Source organism: Notolepis coatsorum, assembly GCF_963971535.1.
Source record: "Notolepis coatsorum genome assembly, chromosome: 18".
NCBI classification, from domain to species: domain Eukaryota; kingdom Metazoa; phylum Chordata; class Actinopteri; order Aulopiformes; family Paralepididae; genus Notolepis; species Notolepis coatsorum.
In genome coordinates, this window is record NC_140182.1 from 99,588,597 (window position 1) to 99,612,235 (window position 23,639).

Sequence of the window (23,639 nt, forward strand, 5' to 3'; positions counted from 1 at the left end):
AAACAATTATAGAACATTAAACCAATTAAAATCAGACATACAACCAAATATGTATGCCAAATTTTCTAATATAGAACAAAAACAAATATCAATAAAACAACAAATATCAATAAAACAACAAAGACAACAAAGACAACAATAACAAATATCAATAAAACAACAAATATCAATAAAACAACAAAGACATCTCAGAGCAAACTAAAATGTGCTCAAAAACAGCACAACATTCCATACACTCATACTCTAATACTCATAACCACTAGACAAACACATTCCAAAACAACACATAACCCAACACAAGAACCCATTCATTAGACACAGATTAGACCTAACCAAAATCAACCTCTTTCTGCATTACAGCCACTCGTAGTCTCCTCTTGAATCCCACCTTACTGGTAATTGAAACCAAATATTGTGGAAGTCTATTCCAGTAGGACATTGCCCTGTACATTACAGTTTTCTTTAAGGCTTCAGTTCTGGGTCTCGGCAGGGCGAACCGACCCTTCAAGGCTTGTCTAGTGCCATAGCCATGACCATCACTAATAAGCACCAGCTGCAAAAAGAGGCACACAGGTTTATGCAAAGTATAAATATTTCTCATAAACAAAATAAGACTACACACTAGTCTCTCATTGACTCTCATCCATGACAGTTCCTTGTGCATTTTCTCAACACTGTTTCTAATTGAGCTATGCAATGCAAGTCTTGCAGCTCTATTTTGAGTAAGCTGTATTTTATTTAAATCTTGTTTGGATGCATTTGACCAGATTGCTGGACAGTAGTCCAGATGTGACAAAACTAGTGATTGTATGACTTGCTTGGTAGCTGTGTCTGTTAAAAAATAGGCATTCCGTCTAATAATTGAAATACTTCTGCTCATTTTTGTTACAATATTGTTAATGTGAGTTGACCAAGAGAGTGTTTCATCTATTATAACTCCAAGCAATCTGGCCTCCTTAACTTGCTCAATATCTGCACCCTGCAAAGAAATATTTAATCTGTGATTCTCTCTCTGAGCATGCTTTGAACAAATAATTAGACATTTTGTTTTGGATGCATTTAGTTTCAGCTTATTTACCGTGACCCATTCAGAAATCTGCATTAACTCGCTTTGAAGAAGACTGCTGAGGTCTTTGGCATTGCTTGCCGAAGCATATATTGTAGTGTCATCTGCATAAATGGAACTGCTTGCATATGCTTGGCATATCATTTACAAATATTGAATATAATAATGGTCCAAGGCAACTTCCTTGAGGAATGCCACATTGTAGCGTTTTAAAGCTTGATAAAGTTCCATTAAACAGGACACATTGTTGTCTCATGAATAAATAACTTTTCATCCAGTTAGTAGCTGAGTGTTTGAAACCATAATCAGCTAGTTTTGTAAGCAGCAGTTCATGATCAATGAGATCAAAAGCTGCGCTAAAATCTAACAGTACTGTACCAACTAATAATTTACAGTCAATATTTCTTAGCCAATCATCAGCCAATTGTGTAAGTGCTGTGCATGTTGAATAGCCTGGTTTGTAAGCATGTTGAAAGTCAGAATTTATGTTATTAAGGGAGAAATAATTTTGAATTTGTTTGAATGCAATTCTTTCCATAAGTATACCTAAAACAGGTAAAATACTGATTGGCCTACTATTTGGTCCAGTGAATGATTCTTTTCTATTTTTTGGTAGAGGAGTGACCTTAGCTACCTTCCATATTTGCGGATAAATTCCTTCCTTAAGACTCAAATTGAATATATGACATATCGGACCAGCAATACTTCCAGCTGATAGCTTCACAAGTCTACTGTCCAGATTGTCGTGACCAGAGGGTTTGTCACATTTCAATTCAGACAATAACTTTTCAATTTCTGAAAGATTTGTGACCAAAAATTCAAATTCACATTCTTTGTCCTTCATGATCTGACTTTTTATAATTTAATCTGATAAGTTACCCTTTACAGGTGGCATGTTGTCTCTTATAGTATTTACTTTATTTGTGAAATAGTCATTGAAATAATTTGCAATATCCAAGGGCTTAGTGATGAAACCATCCCCTGATTCAATAAATGATGGTATTTTACCCATTTTGTCTCTACCCATGATTTGATTCAGAGTACTCCATAGTTTTTTACCATCATATTTTGTTTCTTCAATTCTGGATTGGTAGTATAGCCTTTTTTTCAGTTTATTTAATTTTGTCGCTTTATTTCTTAAAGAGCGATATGCTAACCAATCTTCTGAATTCCGTGAATTTAGAGCGATTATTTTCAGTCTATCTCTTTCTTTCATGTTGCTCCTTAGGTCAGTGTCTAGCCAAGGTGCTTTGATAGATCTTACAGTACGTTTTTTTATGGGCACATGCTTGTCACAGACCGAGGAAAATAACTTCATAAATTCTCCTAGGGCTTCTTCAGTATGAATACACTCAAATACACTGTCCCACTTTATGTTGTGCACGTCTTGAATAAATAAATTCTCACAGAAATGTTTATAGATTCTTTTATGTATGATTTTAGGACCTGCTTTGGGGACTTTGACTTTTCTTGCCATAGCAATCATGTTATGATCACTGAAACAACTTTTGAACATTTATCTGCTGAATTAGTAAAAATATGATCTATACAAGTTGAGGATAATACACCTGATTTGTTGACGTTTATTCTAGTCGGTAGGTTTACCATTTGGGACAAGTTGCATACCGTGGCTATGTCATTAAGCTTTCTTCTCATAGAGCAGGTATTAGATAGCCAGTCTATGTTTAGGTCACCTACAAAATAAATTTCTCTGTCAGTGTCCGAAACATTTTGAAGCATTGTACAGATTTTTTCAAAATATGCAGCGTCGGAATTGGGTGGTCTATAGCAGCAGCATACAAGTAATGGCTTGAGATGCGGCAGGTGAACCTGAATCCAGATGGCTTCCACATCTGGCCAGTTAAGATCTTTTCTTATTTTTGTTGGAATTTGTTCTCGTATATAAATGGCTACTCCTCCACCGTGCCTGTTTCTATCCAGTCTAATTATATTGTACCCTTGTATAGTTACCTCAGTATTCTCAATTGTTTCCTCCAAATGAGTTTCAGAAATTGCCATTATGTGTAAATCATTTTCAAACATTATAGCACTCAAATCATTTACTTTATTTTTCAGACTACATATGTTTAAGTGGGCGACTTTAAGCCCTTTTCTGGGGAGTTTAATCAACATTTAGTTTAAGTAAAAGGACAGGCCACATTTGATTGAACCATTCAACTGTCCCTCGGCTGCTTTGGGGTGCTACTTCGTGGTCGGATTATCAGTCTGTCATACCTCAGAAAGGCGATCTCTCCTCTCTCACGAGCAGCTCTCATCTTGGGCAACAGTTCTTTTCTTTTCAGACGGACAGCGTCTGTGTAGTCCTCGTTTATGTAAATGTTTGTCCCTTTGAGTTCTTTGGTTCTCTGAAGAACCGCTGATCTGTCCTTGTATTTTGAAAATGTCACCACAATGGGTCTTGGTCTCTCGCGTCCCTCCCCAGGTTTCCCTGTTCGGTGCACCCTCTCCATCTCAATGTCCCTCTGTAGCTTGAGATTGTCCACCATGACGCTCCTCACCTTCTCTTCCGTGTCTCCCCAGGTTTCTCCAGGCAACTCAGCTATGCCATCAATGACCAGGTTGTTTCTTCTGTATTGACCTTCTAAATACTCTATTTTATCTGTGACTGTTAGCAGGCTTTCACAGGTTTTCCAGATGTCAGATTGCATGTACTTGCAACTATCTGACTGTTTTGCATTGTTAGCATTGATGTCGTCAACCTCCTTCTGTGTGTACTGGATGCTTGTTTTAATTTCCTGGACCTCCCTTGTAATTGCATCCAGTCTTGAGTTTGTAGAGTCCATGATGATTTTTACAAAGCTTTTGAAATTGTCCTGTTGTGTTTGTAAGAGAGCAGTGAACATCTCTTTTTGCTGTTGCAGTAATTCATTTACTTGTGCAAGTGAGGCATAGTCCTCATCTGATTTAGGCTCATTTTTATCTTTCTTTGGTGGCATTGTGGTTTAGTGTTAAGAAGGCTATAGAGAACAACTTGATATGAAATACCGGTGGTAGCTGGGCTGCTGGAGCCTGGTGGTAGCTGAGCTGCTGGAGCCTGGTGGTAGCTGAGCTGCTGTAGCTGGTGGTAGCTGGGCTGCTGGTGGTAGCTGGGCTGCTGGAGCCTGGTGGTAGCTGAGCTGCTGGAGCTGGTGGTAGCTGGGCTGCTGGGGCCTGGTGGTAGCTGGGCCGCTGGAGCCTGGTGGTACAGTAGCTGAGCCGCTGGAGCCTGGTGGTAGCTGGGCTGCTGGAGCCTGGTGGTAGCTGGGCTGCTGGAGCTGGTGTTAGCTGGGCTACTGGAGCTGGTGGTGTTAGCTGGGCTACTGGAGCTGGTGGTAGCTGAGCTGCTGGAGCTGGTGGTAGCTGGGCTGTTGGAGCTGGTGGTAGCTGAGCTGCTGGAGCTGGTGGTAGCTGAGCTGCTGGAGCTGGTGGTAGCTGGCTGCTGGGGCCTGGTGGTAGCTGAGCTGCTGGAGCTGGTGGTAGCTGAGCTGCTGGAGCTGGTGTTAGCTGGGGCTGCTGGAGCTGGTGGTAGCTGAGCTGCTGGAGCTGGAAGTAGGGCCTCTACTGAAGCATGGGCCTGGCCTGGTGGATGTAGAACCACTGCTGCAGCCTGGGTCTGGCCTGGTGGGAGCAGGACCACTGCTGAGCTTGGTTTGGTTAAAGCTGAATCTGGTTTCAATCTAGATTTCACAGATTCAACGTGATCTATTTAAAATAACCACCTAAAAACCTCTGGTGAAGTTTTGGTCGATAAAACAGAGAGGATTAGCAAGATATTGAAGAGATTGTCTCAAGGTTCCTCACAACAAACTTCCTCGAGCGGCCATTTTAGATCTGTTGTCATTTTAGGTAGGTTGAAGGAGGCTACGTTTCAAGCGACGTAGCTGACATCGACCCCATCACCCCAAACTACCTCTTGATGGCGCGGCTGGACCCTGCCCTTCCTCAGACGGTGTACAGACAGGACGAGATGAACGGACGGAGGATGTGGAGACACAGCCAAGTACTGGCCGACCAGTTTTGGGGCCGCTTCCTCCTACACTACCTACCCTCCCTTCAAGCCCGTCAGAAGTGGGTTAAAGACAGGGACAACCTGACCGTGGGTACCGTCGTGATGATAATAGACCAGTCACTACCCCGAGCTACGTGGCCAGCCGGCCGTGTGAGCAGAGTGATTAATGGTTCAGATGGGAAGGTCAGAGCGGCAGAAGTCATCGTCCAAGGGCGGACTTATACCAGACCAGTAGCCAAGTTGATAGAGCTTCCGGCGTTCTCTGACCCCCCTGACGACGACGATAACCCACCGACTTTGTAGATCACTTTCAACCCCCCCCCCCAGCTCATTATGGGGAGGTTGACTTGACCCTTAATATTAATCTGTGCCCCACATTTATTTACTAATTAGGTTCGGACTAATTAGGGGGCGGCTGTTCTGAAGGTCCAGATTAACACTGAAAGTCTGCGTTTATTATTTTGTATAACTTATATATTGTTTATATATATAAGATATATATCTTTACATCATCTGTTTGCATAACAGTATTCTTCGTTCGCCTTATTGTGTCCCATTCTTGACGCTGTAGGCGCCAGAGGCGCGCCCCCCTAGACATGTTTTCTAGACATGTTCAGACATGCCCGGACAAGCCCAGAGCGAGCGCATTGATTCTGTACAGGTGAACAGGCTGAGCCCAACAGGGAACCAGATAGAGTATATTGTGTAGACGGTGCAAGCAGCAGCAGCAGTAGCATAACAGGAAAACTAGCAGAGCGAGAGTGAAAGACGTCTGGTGCAGTTGTATACAGACCGATAGCGGTGTATCGTTATAGAGAGCTAATGGCTACTTAGATACAACTATAATATTGTCGAGCCATTATTGGCACAGTATAGTGACTTGTGTAAGCGAAGTAACGCGGAGAGACGTATAGTTAAACCCAGCGACGTTTGGATATAACTACTCATTGGAGACCGTCTGCGGGTTAGTTTCACGTACAAACGAAGCTAACTAGCTACCATCTATGCCAACAGGCTTTTGGATTAATAGCTATTAACCCTGCCATCGGGCGCTAGGAATACAAGGACCGAGAAAAAGCAACCAAGTCCTCACTCAGTGGCATGGGGTTTGGCTAAACACAAGAAGCCATTCTCTGATACATACATAATAAAATAATGTATGACTGAAGTGATGGAGACCATGTTTGAAGGCAAACAAAAGCAAATCCCCCTCAGATAGCACAGCAACCAGAATAACTGAAATACTGGCTGGTGATTTGATTAAACAGCTTTGTGATAGAATAAAAAAAATGCACAGTGCATTTATAGCTGTGGATGAGTTCACTGACACCACTGAGAAGCCTATGTTCTGAAGAACCGTTCATGTTCTGAAGAACTGTTCATGTTCTGAAATGTTATTGCTAAAGATTGAGAAGATTTTTTTTGGAATACTTGAAACCCCTTTTTTGTGGAATATTTGATGCAGCCCAGCCTCACCCAGACTCTACCTCCAGCGGCCCCCAGGTAAATTGAGTTTGAGACCCCTGGTGTAAAGCCTGCTGGATTATTAAAGGGGAACTATCTTATAAATGGCCTTTTCCTGTGGTTTGCATTGTTTTCTAGCAATGTGGAGTTGTACCAACACTGACTAGATGTGAAATCTCTAGCTACTCCCGTTTCTTCAGTTCAGCTCAGACAAGAACATCCCCCATTGAACCAAGCCATTCAGAATTGACTCGCTCCCTGACGTAAGTAGGTGCTGCTGATCTGCATATCTCAGCCCCCTCTGTGGTTGTAGCCACCGCCCACAATCAACAATTCACTCAACAACGGAGCGAGTGGAAATAATGCGAAAGCGGTTTCCCTGTCACTGACACTTCCTCAAAAGAGAGAAAAAGTGAGCAAGAGGGAGAGACAGACAGATAGAGAGAGGGAGAGAGAGGCTCTCATATGGTGCGACTCGTCTCGGAGAATTTACACACACCCATGTGGGGGAAAACACACGCGTGCTCTCTGAGCATTCTCTCGCTCTCTCTCGTATCAGCACTCACGTCACATCAGCCTGTTGTAAAATATCATAGCGCACGCTCCCACGCATATTCCGATCCATGCAATAATATTCACAGGGGTTTATGTTGTCATTTGAAACAAGTTACCAATGCATTGTCCCGTGGGATTATGCCCCCCGCGGCAAAATTAATTAGTCCCTCTATCTCTCTATCTCTCTCTCTCCCCCCAAAGGTTTGCTGCCAGTGCAGACTGTGGGTGACTGTCACTCAAAGCGCATTGTGAGTATGGGCGGAGCCCAGCCAAAAACAGCTTGGAATCTGGAAGTGCAGAAAATGCTGTTCTAGAGTACTTGATTAGAAATACAAAACAATGAATTTTTTTTAAAAGAACCTTACAGATGTGTTCCATAGACTCACAGGAATTGTGTAAAATTGCCCAAATAGTGAAAGAAATAGTAAGATAGTTCCGCTTTAAAGATCTCAACCACAATTTGTTTCAGCTGATGCCGTCCGGTAAATGGTACCACAGAATCAAGGGCAGGGCACGAAACTAGAGCCCGCCAAGCGCCATTGGCGAGCAGTTTTTACGTTTGGCGAGAGACCGAGAGGTCTGTCCGCCATGTGGCGGGCAATCAGTTCAGTTCAGTTCAGAGTTTTCATTTGCCACATGGAATCATACAATCAGAGTTTCTTCATTACACAATCATAAATAACATTCCATGGACAAAAGGAGCAGGAAGAAGAATAAATCTTATAGTTACCTGCCCCTTATTCCTAAACTAAAGAAGTATTTACTTAATGGTCGGCGTACAACCTAATTTACACAAATAATAATTTATACCATTATACAAGAAACTCACAATCCACAGTCAAATAGTCATGTGAAAACCGATCGAAAATCATGATCCAATTCTTAGCGGAGTTCTCACTCGCTGTCTCAGCACAGACATGCAGCGCACTGCGCCTCCTACTCTGCCTGCCCCTCCCTCACCCATGTAAACAGAGGCTATTGCCTCGGACAGTCACCGTGACGTTAGTCTAGTCAGTGGGACCTCCGTGAGCTAACGTTAGCTACCGTTACAAAATGACCCAGTCAACTATTCACTTTTAGTTTAATACATGAGGCATTGTGTAATGTTACCCAGCCGGATAGCTACTGATAGCTCCTGATATCAACAAATGCTCCAGCAAATGCATAATACCTCCGTTGGCTAGGTAGCTCACGTTAGCTCATGTTAGCTCACTAGTCACTACGAAATGTCCCAGTAAACTAAATAGTTCACTGAGGCGTTGTCTTAACGTTATCTAGCAGTAGCTACAGATAGCTCCTGATATCAATGTCTTATAACATGCGTATTCGAGCCCCTGGCTTCCATCGCATGAGGGCATGCTGAATAGGGTCCAGCTGCAGCACCGGAGAATCCTTGCATGCTGAATGTAGAGTATAGGGCCCAGCTGCAGCGCCGGAGAATCCTTGCTGGAGCTGGAGTCTACTCGAGTATACACACAGACAGTGGAGCTGTTTGCAGATAGCGAGCATTTTGACTTGTTGCGTGGTGGCGATGTCTTGCAGATAATACAACTACAAGTATGATTATATAATATATATATTTTATTAAAAAAAAGATTTTAAGAATTGGCTGGTAAGAAATATGCTTGGCGGGTAGATTTTTCTCATCTACCCGCCACTGGCCGGTGAGTCAAAAAGTTAATTTCGTGCCCTGATCAAGGCTCAGACCAGCAGACTCAGGGACAGTTTTTTTTTGCTCCAGGCAGTCAGACTCAAACAAATAACACTAGCGGCCGGCTACCTGCCTGTGACTGTGGTAATCTAGTACTATTTTATCACTGTTTCTGCTACTGCTACTGATTTCCACTCAGTGCTCACATGCAGTGATTGTTTTGTTAAAACCGGTTAACCTGCAATGAGTCTCCTGGCCATTTTAGTTTTAGTTTTTGAGGACTGCATACTTTTTTTGCAAACCAAAACAACATACTTTATACTTATAGCACATGCATGAGCCTGGTCTCTTTTGAAAGATGACATTTTGAAGTTTCTGATTCCAGAAAAAGAATTCACTTTTAGTGCTGCTAACGTAATAGAGTAACATAGGTCTGAACTTGAGTTGTAGAAAAACTTGTTACTCAAGTTTTTCTGTAGTAGTTAGTACATGTAGTATTTCCCCAGAAGGTGGTATGGCTTACAAATCCAGACGGACCCATAGCGTGAAGCCTTATGTAGTACATATCCAAATTTCATAAAGATCCATTCAGAAATGAGTGATTACGACTGATTTTGGTCAACTGTGTACAAAGAAAAACTCAGTTTTCTCATAGACTTCAATTCATTCAGCTGTTTTTCTCTTCCTGTTTTCGTGTTTTTAAATTTTTTTTATTTAGATCCCCATGTGGGGTATCATTAGAAAGCCACACTCATTGGCTACAACCCTCCACAATAATTTTCGAGATCGGATCTAGATTGACGGAACTACTGCAGCCTGAGTCGGGAGTGGTATTTTGTGCAATACCGTGTACTTTGCACAAGCCTCAAATACTGGCATGTAACTCGAGAACCGCTCAATGGATTTTGTCACCTGGAAGGGCTATCCACAGGCAACAAATGGGGCTTTAATTATATATATATATTGTATTACAAAATATGCACACCCGAGCCACTAGGGGTCGCCAAAGTGCCGGTTGCAAAAAGTCCGAAAAACGTCCCATATGTGGGACGTTGCATGCTAAGAAGTCTAGAGATATTTCATCATTGATTCTACTGCCACTTTGCACCCACTACACCCACACTGTGATTATTACATTATGATTACTGTACTGTAAATAATTTTCTATCATTGCTTATGCTGCTATTTGTACACAATTTTTACAAACATTTTTTTATTGCTTTCTTTTTTGTCCTACTTTATGTTGATGCTGTTGCAAGACCAAGGGGCGAAAAACTAAATAATAACACTCTATGCTGTAACAGATGTGAAAATAAAATCTGAAGCTGAATCTGAATCCCTTTGTTGAACCCTCCTTTCTACCTCCCTGCTTGTTCTCTCACTGTACCCATAATCTTTGGTGAGGCAATGGGGATTAAATTAAACTCAATCAGCATTCGGCATGTATCCCGATTGGTATGTGAAGTCACCCCCTTACACACGTCTCGTGCCCACACACAGAGTGGTCTCCAGTCATGTCCACACGTGGCCCCCGATTCCACCGCTTACTATCACTTATTCATGGTCTCCAGTCAGGGGAGGGCTAGTGGGCGTGTCCTGACAGAGAGGCAGCCGAGCGTGGAGTCATACCATCTGGGGCACACTGGGATCAGCATAACATGGGTGCCTGATCTAGATACATCACTAGCCATCAACCGCCTGAAGATACTCGCTGCTTGTCATATGACAGAGCCCAAACACCCCCCCCCCACCGGCATGATAGCCAGAACCTTACCCACTGTGTCAATGACTGTCGGCCTGCCACAGGGCTGTACCCATTCTTTGACAGCATCTTCAGTACGTTGTGGGCCCAAGGCCCCCTGCGCCGTCACATCACTGAGATATTTTAGATTGTTTTGGAATCAAAACCATGGAGACTCAAACCAAGTTAAACTCCCTGGAATAAGCGTGTAATTGAATGGTTCCAGTCAAAATGTACCATAATGTGACAATTAAATGACGAGCTTACTCCATGAAATTAGTTAGTTGGAGTCTACATGTACTTTAAAAAAAACTTAAAACTAGATTTTCAAACATAAACGTAAAGACAGAAAACACGCTCATCACAGACAAGCTGGACGTAGCCAACTACTTAAACATTTTCTTCACAAACATAGCCACAACACTGGTAAATAAACTACCCTCCCACTTTTGGGTAGAACACATCCTAGCCTACTACAATAACCTAGGGGTCCGCAAAGATGATTTCAAACTCGAAATGGTAACAACAGCTGAGGTACACAAAAAACTGAGCGCCCTCCAACCTAACAAGGCCACTGGCCATGACAATATCCCCTCCAAATTCCTCAGACTCAGCAGCCGCCATCACCCCAGTCATCACACACATAATAAACCTCTCCATAAAACAGGGACACGTACCCAAAGACTTCAAAATTGCGAGAGTAACCCCCCTGCACAAAAAGGGCAGCAAATTGGACCCAGGCAACTACCGCCCTGTTTCTATTCTTACCCCCATCTCGAAAGTCATGGAAATGTTTTTATATGAACAGGTCGAAAAGTACCGTGCTTCAGAACATCCCACTCCACTGACACACATGCCTTCTATATTTGAATGACCACATCAAACAAGAGGTGGACGCAGGCAAATACTGTGGCAATGTGTGGCATGGTCATGCTGGACCTCCAAAAGCCCTTCGACGCTGTCAATCACTCCATTCTGATGCAAGCTAAACGTTGGTTTTGATAACTATCAGTGCAATCCTACCTGGAGGGGAGAGAAAAGATGGTGGAGGTAAACGGTACACTACCCCCCCCCCCCCCCCCCCCCCTCCCAGTGAGCTGCGGTGTTAAACAAGGAAGCATTTTAGGACCGTTACTGTTCCTAATTTATGCAAATAACATGTCATGAGCCTGTGACTGCAACCTGTTCCTGTTCGCGGACGACTCAGCACTGCTGGTCTCTGACAGGGACAAGTTGCAGGGCCCTATTCCCCGTACCTGGTTCAACTAAGTCGATCAAGAGTCCCATTATCCAGATTCAATTAACCCAATGTTTGAAGCCGGGATTTTCCTGTTCCTCGAAGGTGGATTCAGTCTCGTTAACTCGAACCAGATTTGAGACCCAGGATAAGTGCGAGCGGCCGCTTCAGTTGAAAAGCCAGCACGTATCGATAGCAGAGATCCTGATTTTCTAACGGCATTGATTGATTAATTGATTTAAAACTTTATTAACAGATTGCAGTACGGCTCAATAGCCTCGCCGACAAGTTAAATGCATAATCTTCTATAGGCTAATTTCAAGTCCCTCATTACCCCAATCAATCAGATTATATTTCTTTAAACTTGCCTGCTGGCAGTAGGTTCATGGATTGAATAATCAAATGAGATCTTGCTAGCGAAAAAAATTAGTTCAACTGTTATACAGAATAAGGATACGGCTCTCTTACCCATTGATTGATGTATGGTGGATCTTTTACTTATCTGCACTGTGGTGTCACGGTTTGTGGTTTTGACTTTCAAGCAGACGGCCCGGGTTCGAATCCCACTTCTCCTAGTCTTTTCCTTCTTTTTGCAATGTAGGAATAATTCAATTTGGTGCACGTTGAGAGCTATATAAAGAATGACATCCTCAATGCATGTAGATTTATAATATTTTAACTTAAAACTAGGCTACTTTTGCGTATAATCATTAATATTATATTCCAAAAAAATTATATTGGAAACACGGGGTTTCGAACTGCGGTCGCCCGGTTGCCAGGATTGATCACTAGCCGCTGCGCCACTGTGCCAGACGGGATATATTCATTGTTTATCCATTAATGGACGAGAGACCTGTGTTTAGAATATTTTTCTTACCAAAAACCAAGTTTTATCTCTTTATTCTCAAATGCATTAATGTGACGTCAACGGCTCATTCAATTTCTCAAATCCGTCAAACAGCGCATCTCATCAGACATTTTAATCCCAGTTACAATATCACACAAAAACCACAATCCACGCAGAGACACTTCAATTGTATGCTTGAATGAAACACAATCCGGGCGCTCCGTTAAGCAAATCTACAGTGGAGAATATATGAAACTAATCAGAGCCAAACGGCCGATTCATTCATTAAAAATATCCCCGCGGGATTCACATTTGCAATGCGCCGTTATTAAAATAACCACATGCAGCGTGTATCACGACTCCGAGCGCCGTATATGACGTGCATTATTTTATTTAGGACAAAGTAAATCTATAGGCTCAATATGATTTATTATCAGCATTTAGTTCTATTATTATACATTTCAAAAGCCCCCTCTAGGAAAACGAAGCACAGAAACATAATTCAGAATGGTATAAATGGGATCTCTAGACTGTGAGAATCATTTCAGGAAGCGAGCTGTCATTTATTTGCGGGGGCGTGGCCATGGTTCATCCGGCTAACTGAAGTTAACCCTGCTCTCGACCAGGCTCAAACTTTTTGATCTGTTGTCATGGTGATTTGGACAATCGAGCGTCGGGGAACAGGAAGGTCCGGCTTAAGTCAGACTAGACTGGAAATTATCCGGCTAACTCAGTTATACAGGTACGGGGAACGGGGCACAGGTTGAAAAAACCCTCAGCTCTGAACTCGGCAGAATCTGCACCTGGCTCGCTGTTAACAAACTATCATTAGTTACACCTGGGCAAAACAGAGTCCATTCTCTTCGGATTAAATAACAAACTCAGCAAGACCAACGGCTTCTCTGTTACAGTGGGTGATAATATTGTCACAAGGAAAGATGAAATTACATACCTGGGTTCTATCCTAGAGGCAAATATTTCCTGTGACAAAAATGGCAACCAATGTAATCAAAAAAGTCAACCAACGAACAAAATTCTTGTACCGGATCTCATCTCTGGTAAACAAGAATACCCTGAAGACTCTAACAGGAGCACTCATTCAAGGCTACTACGACTATACCTGCACCTCATGGTACCAAAGCACCTCAAAGGCACTAAAAACAAGATTACAAACATCACAAAACGATAGGTTATGTATATTGAGTACTGGCTGAGCGTCCTGCTCTTCGCCATCGAGATATACCTCATCTCCAGTACCTACTGTACTTCATCAATGAATAAAACAAATGCACCCAGCACCTGCCAGGCCCCGCCCTAGTGACGTACTATAAAGCACTAGGCGTGGTCACCACTCGCCCTTCCTCGGAAAACAGTTTCCAACAGAAAAGTTTCCCAAGGGACCTCAGGGCACGCTAAGAGCAGGATGCTCAGCCAGTACTCATATAACTAGGTTATATACATAACCTATCGTTATATAGTCGTACTGGCGAATCGCGTCCTGCTCTTCGCCATCGAGATATGGGGACAGAGCAGACGCGAGGACCGACAAATGCACCCCCTGAGGACCCGAAAGCCCACATCAGGGGGGAGGGGAGTCCCGTCACCCCTCCTTCCTAGTGAAGAGGGGGCGGCAGTCAACTCCACCCAAGTGCGAAAAAGAGGGAACCAGAAACCTCCTAAACGCACAGCACAGGCGGGGCCACGTGTGACACAACACATTGTGGTCCACACCCACACACCCCTGCTACCCCACCGAAAGACGGGAAGCAGGAGAGGTTCCAGACCTCAGAACCGCCTGGGAGACAGAACCCCCGGTCATGTCCATGAGGTAAAACCTTACGAAGGGACCCGGTGAGGACCATGAAGCCGCAGCACAGTTGTCCTCCACCGAGGCCCCACCTAACAGGGCGGCAGAGGCCGCCACCCCACGAGTGGAGTGCGCCCTGACGCCCCCAGGGGGGGCCAGCCAAGCCAACGTGTAGCAAAGGGCAATGTCCTCGCACAACCAATGGGACAGGCGCTGTTTCGACAGTGCCTTACCAGCACGAGAGCCACCGTAACAGATAAAGAGCTGATCGGTAGCCCTGAGGCCCTGAGTACGGCTGAGGTAAATCCCCAAAGCCCGGACCAGACATGACAGGTGAAGGCCCGCCTCCAACTCACTAGCGTGAGGAGGCGGATGAAACGCCTGAACCATAATATCCCTGGAGCGGAAAGAACTCCGGATATTTTTCGGCACGAAGGCTGGATTAGGCCGCAGAGTGGCACCACTATCGAAACGAATAGACAGACACTCAGGCCGCACCAAGAGAGCACAGAGCTCACCCACGCGCTTAGCGGAGGTGATGGCCAGCAAGAACGCAGTCTTGAACGACAGCTGTTTCAAAGGCGCTTGCTCAAGAGGCTCAAACGGGGCCTTGGACAACCGACCGAGGACCAATTGAAGATCCCAACTCGGAGCCAGAGAGCGTGTCACTGGCTTAAGGCGCCGAGCGCCAAGCAGGAAACGCTTTCCAAGAGGGTGGCTGAACAACACAACACCCTCAAACCCCTCATGATAAGAGGATATAGCCGCAGCATATACCCTCACCGTCGAAGCCGACAGTCTATCAAGGAGAGACTGAAGGAAAGTAAGGACAGCATCCAGGGGGCAGGACACCGGGTCCCGGCCCCCCACCTTACACCACTCTTGGAACATACGCCACCTACCTGCGTAAAGCGCGATAGTGGAGGGAGCACGTGCATTCCGGATGGTGCCAACACAGAAGGGTCCATCCTCTCCAGACTCACCCTCTCACCAGCCAAACCATCAGAGGCTGGCCCAGCACAGGGGGCAGCCACAGCGACCCCTCCGCTTGAGAGAGGGCCCGCGATGACCAAGGAACAGGCCACGGCGGGGCTACCAATAGCTGGATCAGGACCGGGAACCACACAGCTGTGCCCCGGTCCGGCGCAACCAGGATCACGGTCCTGTGCTCCCACCGTACCCGCTCCAACAACTGACCTACCAGGTGTGTGGGTGGAAAGGCGTACAGAAGCCCGGGCGGCCATGGATACACTGAGAAGGCATCCACCCCCAAGGGAGGATTTTCCCCCTGGCTGACCGAGAACCACAAGGGGCACTTGTGAGATCGTCTGCTCGCAAACAGATCCACTGAAGCTTCCCCGAAGCGATCCCAGATCTGCCTGACTATGTCTTGGCGCAGTTCCAACTCGTCGTGATGAGGACCGCCCCGTGACATCATATCCGCGCCCACATTCTCCTTGCCAGGGATGTGGAGCGCCCTCAGACTGCACAGATTGCGAGACACCCATAGCCAGAGCCCGACCGCCGCCCGGTGCAGACGGGTGGAGCGTACTCCACCCTGCCTGTTGATATACGCCGCTGCTGTCATACTGTCCGTCCTGACCAAAACGTGCTCGCCTACCACCAAGTGGGCGAGCCGTCTGAGGACCAGGAGGACCGCCTTCAATTCCAGCACATTGATGTGCAGGGCAGACCGGGCAGCATGGATCGTCCAGCTGCCCCCTACTGCGTCAGTCCGACACGTCCCCCCCCATCCCGTGAGGGAAGCGTCGGTGAAGACCGTGACGTGTGAACGCCTGCTGCCCATGGGGACCCCGATGGTGAGGACACCAGTCCTCCTCCAGTGGGCGAGATCCCCCCGTATCGACAAAGGAACCGTCAACCGTTTCCACTTGTCCCTCACCGGGTCTATTCTCATACTGGAGAACCACCTTTGTATCCTCCTCATGAAGAGGAGGCCAAGAGGGACCACAGCGTGAGCAGATGCCATCATACCGAGCAGGTGCATCACCTGCAGCGCCGTGACAGTCCCTCCAGGACGGAAACCCCCGAGCGCGTGGAGGATAGACACCCTCCGTTGCTCCGAGAGGGTTACCCTCATGGGTCTTGAACTCAGAACCAAGCCCAAATACTCCACCTGTTGACTGGGAAGAGGCGTACTCTTCTTCCAGTTCACAGCAAAACCCAGCCTGGTGAGGAATTCCACCACCAGCCTGGTATGAGACCTGGCGACCTCCTCCGACCGGCTGAGGAGCAATATGTCGTTGAGATAGAAAATAATTCATATCCCCTGACGATGCAGAGGCTCCAGCGCAGTCTCTACGCACTTGGTGAATGTGCGGGGAGCCAGAGAGTAGCCCAACGGCAACCTCTGGTATTCGTACACTACGCCCTGAAATAGGAACCGTAGGAACTTCCTGTGAGGAGGGAAAATCGGGATGTGAAAATACGCATCCTTCAGGTCTATGGAGGTGAACCAGTCTCCCACCCTGACAGCAAGTAGCAGGTGTTTGACGGTCAACATTCTGAATGGTCTCGCCACAATCAGACGATTGAACGCGGACAGATCCAGTATAGGTCTGACACCTCCCGTTTTTTTGGGCACCAGAAAATAACGGGAGTAGATGCCTGACATCGCGTCCTCTCTCGGGACCACGACTACGGCCTGCTTCGCCAACAGAGATTGGATCTCGTCGGCCAGAGCTGTCACTGCTGCTGACCCTGACAATAGGGTCTGCACCAAACCTGAAAACGGAGGGTGGGGTTGTGCGAACTGCAAAACAAGCCCCAGCCTCAACGTTCTCTCTACCCATCTCGACATATGGCACTCTTGTAGCCATATGTGATAATAATCCCAGAGCGCACCCGCCGTCAACTGATGCTGGGCCGCAAGGAACTGTAGATAGGCGGCCCGATCCCTCCCGCTGTGCGTAGCCTCTGAACCCGCCAAAGCGGACAGGGCATTCACACCCAAGGGGGGACCCTAACAGAAAGGGCCGGTTTGATACGGGAGAAGCTGACATCAAACTAGGTGACACACGCTCCCCCACTGAACACCCCTCCAGAACATGCTGAGGAGTTGTTCTGCAGCCAGACATGCAAGGCGTGAGGACCCCATGGGTTCCTACACACCGTAGCCCTGCAGTGATATTGCTACCACCCAAATCACGCGCGCCTCTTTTTTTCAGACCACTGCCGATCTCGCGGGAGTGGGAGGCATCAACGTGATACCCCGCCTGGCGAAGGCGAGGTTGGGGTAACCCGTGCTGAGCATTCTTTCGAAGAGGCCTCGAGTCCCCCTACTGACCACCGTCAACAGTGGCAGCCGTAACACCAAGTTTCAAGTTTCAAGTTTCTTTAATATTTGTCATACAGAAGTACAGAATACTTTTATACAAAATGCTTCTTACTGTTACGCTCCAGAGACTGTGCAAGACAAGATAAGTATGAAATAAAATAACATAGTAAAATTAGAAGTAAAAAAATGAGGTCACAGTGTTCAGTTTAGACATATGTACAATGTTCGATGCAGAATAGACGTAGTTACCATACAATATACAATACTGTGCAGTGTACTAATATACAATACTATATAGTGCAAGGCAGAAATGGGACGAGGTGCAATTTAGGTACAATTCACAGTAGGTGTACGAGTTGTAGTGCAAATCTTTTATCAATAAATATAAAGTGTAAAGTGTGTTTGTGTGATCTAAAGTGTGGAGAGTGGGTGCTGCAGTGTGTTGTTTGTTTGAGTGAGTGTGTGCGTGTGGGTGTGTGTGCTGTGTGCATTTGATGGTTGTTGCATAGTGTTTATTGTTCGTTTAGCAGCCTGATGGCCTGGGGATAGAAGCTTCTTCTGAGTCTTTCTGTGCTCGCCTTAAGACTCCGGTATCGCTTGCCTGACCGCAGCAGTTCAAAGAGGCAGTTGTTCGGGTGGCTCGAGTCCTTAATAATTCTCTTAGCCTTCCCCTTGCACCGCTTGTTGTAAATGTTCTGGAGGGTGGGAAGCCCCCCTCCAATTGTGCGTTCGGCTGAACGTGTCACTCTTTGTAGTCTGCTACGGTCTTGTGCAGTGCTATTCCCAAACCAGGAGGTGATGTTGCCGGTCAGGATGCTCTCTATTGTACATGAGTAGAAGTTCCTAAGGATCTTCTGACTGACTTGGAACTTCCTTAGGCGCCTGAGGAAGTAGAGGCGTTGTCGTGCCTTCTTCACAACACTGTCAATGTGTGTGGTCCATGTCAAGTCCTCGGATATGTGGGCTCCGAGGTACTTGAAACTGTTCACTCTCTCAACCGGTGCCCCGTCGATGCTGAGGGGGCTGTAGTCCTTGACCCCCGACCTCCTGAAGTCCACAATCATCTCTTTTGTTTTGCTGACGTTCAGGGAGAGGCAGTTCTCCTGACACCACTGTGACAGGTTCTCTACCTCTTCCAGGTAGGCCCTTTCGTCGTTGGCAGAGATCAGGCCCACCACTACTGTGTCATCAGCAAATTTGATGATGGTGTTGTTGTTCCGCTGTGCTACGCAGTCATGTGTGTACAGGGAGTAGAGGAGGGGGCTCAGAACACAGCCCTGGGGGGCCCCTATGTTGAGCGTGATGGATGAGGAGGTGCAGTTGCCGGCTCTTACCACCTGGGGTCTGCCCGTCAGGAAGTCCAAGACCCACTGGCAGAGGTCATAGTTCAAGCCCAGGTCCCTGAGCTTGGCTATGAGTTTGGAGGGGACTATGGTATTGAATGCTGAGCTGTAGTCGATGAACAGCATTCTCACATAGTTCCCCTGCCTCTTGTCCAGGTGTGATGCTGCTGTGTGCAGCACATGGGCTATGGCGTCCTCCGTGGACCTGTTGGGGCGATATGCAAATTGCAGAGGGTCCAGGTTGATGGGGAGGGAGGAACAGATGTAGCCCTTCACTAGCTTCTCAAAGCACTTCATGGCTATGGAGGTGAGGGCTACAGGGCGGTAGTCGTTGAGGCAAGCGGGCGTAGATTTTTTGGGTACAGGGATGATGGTGGACTTCTTCAGACAGGTGGGGATGACAGCCTGTTCCAAGGACAGGTTGAAGATGTCAGTGAATACCGGGGCCAGTTGGTCGGCACAGACCAGGCTCACCAATCGCACAACGCGTGGCGAGGGAGCCACGTGACAGCACAACATTCTCACGGACAGACCCAGGCTCAGCCATCAACTGGGTGTCAGCCCCTGTCCCCATGAGAAGCGAAACGTGGGGCCGCATGCGCTTCAATGAAGGCTCGCGGCCCGCAGCCAAAGGAAAACGATCAGAGCCCCTTTTCCGCTGGTGACGGGGGAAGGAGTGATCGGGGAGCGGGCTGCTCACGGCAGGACGGCGACGGCTTGTATATTCCGGCCTTGTGGACACCTGTTGACTCGACGCCCAGGGTACCACTGGCGGGGGAAACATGGCCGCCTGTCGAGGGCCTCGCCACAGTCGCTGACGAGGCTGTGCTCCAACCTCTGGCTGCATAGCGTGAGGCGGTGTGGGACCTAGGTCAACAACCGCCCGCGTCTCTGCAGAACGACCAAAGAGTCCTTCCGCGGAAAGAGGAGCCGTGAGGAGAAGAAACCTTTCTTCCTCCCCAAGAGGAGACTGCTCCAACCAGAAATGCCTATTAACAAGCGTTGATAGCATCCTAATCCTCCCCGCAGTTATAGCTTGCGACTGAGTCAAGATCTCTATAACACCAAAAACATGCTAAATGTTTTCAGCGTCGGCTGGTCCTGTAGCCCCACTACCCGACGCTAATGTGGACAGAAAAACAGTCAGCTGAGCCACAACACTGGCCGCCGCTAAATTCCATCCTGTGGCAGTATAACTCTCATCAGTCCATACTGCCACCTGCCGGGCCGACTTGCTCTCAAGCGTCGGCTTCCGGGTGGGACACCGTTCAACCCCGCCGGGGCACAGGATCGATGCTACCTGGCTCTCTAGCGACGGCACACCCGCCCTGCGCCCTGTTGTCAACCCATTCACCCGTAAAAAGGGTAAATAAGACTCAGCAAAACCCCCCACATTAGCTACCGACTGACCTTCATCAATGAACCGGTTAAGAGGAGGGAAAAGCAGTGACATCCCATGGCGGGGAACATTAAAACAGTGACCCAGCATTATAGCATTAGTGTTAGCAGCGCGCTCCAAGATCGCCTGGAAAACGTCCAACTCAGAGGGACGTTCACCAAGACATCCCACCCCTGGCGCCGACACACACTCGGTTGTGTAACAAAACAACCAGCAGCATTACTAACACCAGCGTTAATGCCTGATGACACAGAGCCTACCTGTGTACGAGCCGGCTCGATAGCCAAACCTTGCACGCTGTCCCTCGATCTGCTGCCACAAGACGAGGAAACACCAGGATAGACCCGACGTGTCGTTGGAACATGCCGCGAAGATTCCAGGGGTAGGCAAATCTCCGGTAAGCACTCAACATTGCGCAATTTCTCTAAACTTTTCATTACACTAGTTCACAAGGTGCAAGCATCCGCCATGATGGAAACGAAATAGAGGAAGGGCGAGTGGTGACCACGCCTAGTGCTTTATAGTACGTCACTAGGGCGGGGCCTGGCAGGTGCTGGGTGCATTTGTTTTATTCGTTGATGAAGTACAGTAGGTACTGGAGATGAGGTATATCTCGATGGCGAAGAGCTGGACGCGATTCGCCAGTACGACTATATAACAAACTGGTCAGACTACTGCTTAACCTCACTCCTAAAACCCACCTCACCCCTGCCACTTTGACAACCTAGGATGGCTTAGCGTAGAAGACTCTAAGGGGCGCAGCAACTTGCAATGGGCCTGGTCTACAAGATACACTACACCACTAAGGTACCCATGTACATGTCAAAATACTTCCCAAAGGTCAGTGAATACCATGACCACAACACCAGAGGGAGCTCCACAAATCATGTTAAACCCAGATTCCGCTCAAACAAGGGACTAAACACGTTTTGCAATTATGCCACATCAAATGTGGAACGCCCTACCCACAGCTGTAAAGGAATGTGAATCACTACCCACCTTCAAAACCACTCTCAAAGAGCACCTACGGGAGGCTGCAATTCTAAACTGGCCCCTGTAAATGTCCAAACCCAACCCCCTCCAATGTACAGTTCCCCCCCCACCCCACCTACCCAACCCCCTCCAATATACAGTTTCCCACCCCACCTACACAACCCTCTCCATCCACCCCACCTACCCAACCTCTTCCAATGTACAGTTTCTTCCCCCTCAAATGTATATACTCTCAAATGTATATACTCTCTTTTTAGAAACTCTGTCTATTAATCAGAGTTTCAAACGCCAGGGTCTATATGACAGGCTGTATATTTGTAGATCTGGTATGTCATAAATGTCTGGATGTAACAGTACTGTCTATCTGTATGTCATGTATGTCATATGTTATGATGAATTGAAAATGGGGGACCCTGATGTAAACAAGACGAAAGTCTTTCTCTGGTCTGCATCCCCTTAACAATTGTGTGTATTGAGCCGTACTGTATTGTACCCATTCTGCAATCTGTTAATAAAATGTTCAATCAATCAATCAATGGTTCTCATTCCAAACTATCAATAATATCTTACTGATATGACCTTTAATATAATATTTGGCAGGAGTTCATGCTGTGTAAGTTTAGTGGGTTTTTGAACTCTGTGTTGCATAACTTGCCACCCTCCTTTCTGTGTTGCATAACTTGCCACCCTCCTTTCTGTGTTGCATAACTTGCCACCCTCCTTTCTGTGTTGAATAACTTGTCACCCCCCTTTCCGTGTTGAATAACTTGTCACTCTCCTCTCTGTGTTGGATACCTACCGGTCCGTGTCACCCTCCACCTGCCCCCCCCCCCCCCCTTTTTTTCCCAGCCAGACACTTAGTTTAGTTAGTTTGTCTGGGAATTTGATAAACACATTGGTGTTCAGTCCAGGAATTCGAACTGGCAACCGTTTGAACAGGACGTTACAGTTGCATGCTGTACAGCTCAGAGCCAGATGGCCCAGACCCCACCCTGCTCCTCCCCCTGCCCCCTCTTGAGGTAACATGCCGGGACTCCCCTCTGGTTCTGAAAGCCGTAAGCCTCCACCCCGCTCCTAGATTCTTTGATTCTCTGGCTGTGTGCATATTTAATCCCTCCTCCACTCATGAGTCGTGACTCGTACCTCCATGGTGGCTCGGAGCATCTGCTCTAGAAATGGGACTCTGTCTCGGTACACCTCCTCAAGCAAGGCAGGAGGATGGGAGCATCATGTAAATTTGATGGCATCTTCCAACTGCTGTTGGTGTCGCACCCAGGGAGCGTGAAGAGGGAGGAAAACAGGCTCCTTCACCGGCCCGCTGTATCCCCCCCCCATGCTCATACCAACGGGACACATTTCACAGTCCGTTTGATGTTATGGCAGAAATGACTCGACAAAATGGCAGTGTTAATGAGGTTGTGGTGGATCATTTGGTAAACAACAGTTCCAGTGCACAAGGAATCAAATTAGACGGGGTTTAAAGGACCAAACTGGTGTGGTGAGTGATGGGGACACCTACTGTAGCTTAGAATGCCCCCTGGTCGTGCTAACTAAGACGAAAGAAAGGAAGCGTTGCTCAGGAAAATGGTCTCGGGTCAAATATGTTCTGATTAGTAAACAGACTAAAACTCCTACTTAGACTGGTAGGGTCCTTTTTAAGGATGTAATAACTTTGTACGTTGATGTCTCTTTACAGACGGGTGTGGATAGATATATATGTGGTAAGAATAAATATATTATATATATATACCATATATATGTATTTATTCTCACCGCATATCTATCCACACCTATTTGTACATACCTGCACATAGTAATTTACTATATCTGTACATATATTTTTTTGTACCTACTTTTTCTCCCCCCCTTTTCTGTGATTTTTTTCACCCATCCCAATTTCCTCTCGTGCCAATTCTCCCTCCCCTGTCCTGATTGTTGCTTGCATGTGCCCCCCACTGGCCAGTCGTAGGGAGGATAGAAGCCCATCACATGTCCCCTCCAATACATGTGGAGGCAGCCAGTCACTTCTTTTCACCTGCCAGCGTGGACTCTCATCGGCGAGGTGTAACGTGTAGGAGGCTCACACTGCCCCCGCCATTTCCTGACTTTGCTGTGCAGGCGCCCTGACCGACCTGTAGGAGTCGCTGTTTACAACGATCAGATTAGCACCCATCGACTCCCCTCCCGCTGACTCTGCCAATTGAGTCAGTATGACGGCCCGCCCAAGAA

General features: G+C 46.9%; 1 protein-coding gene across 1 annotated transcript in view; it reads left to right on the top strand.

The window, feature by feature from the left end:
• LOC311244879 (copine-8-like) overlaps window positions 1-23,639 on the top strand; it is a gene marked incomplete at its 3' end in the record, with an annotated part of 270,083 nt that overhangs the window by 64,899 nt on the left and 181,545 nt on the right. The gene's annotated exons all lie outside the window — the stretch shown is intronic.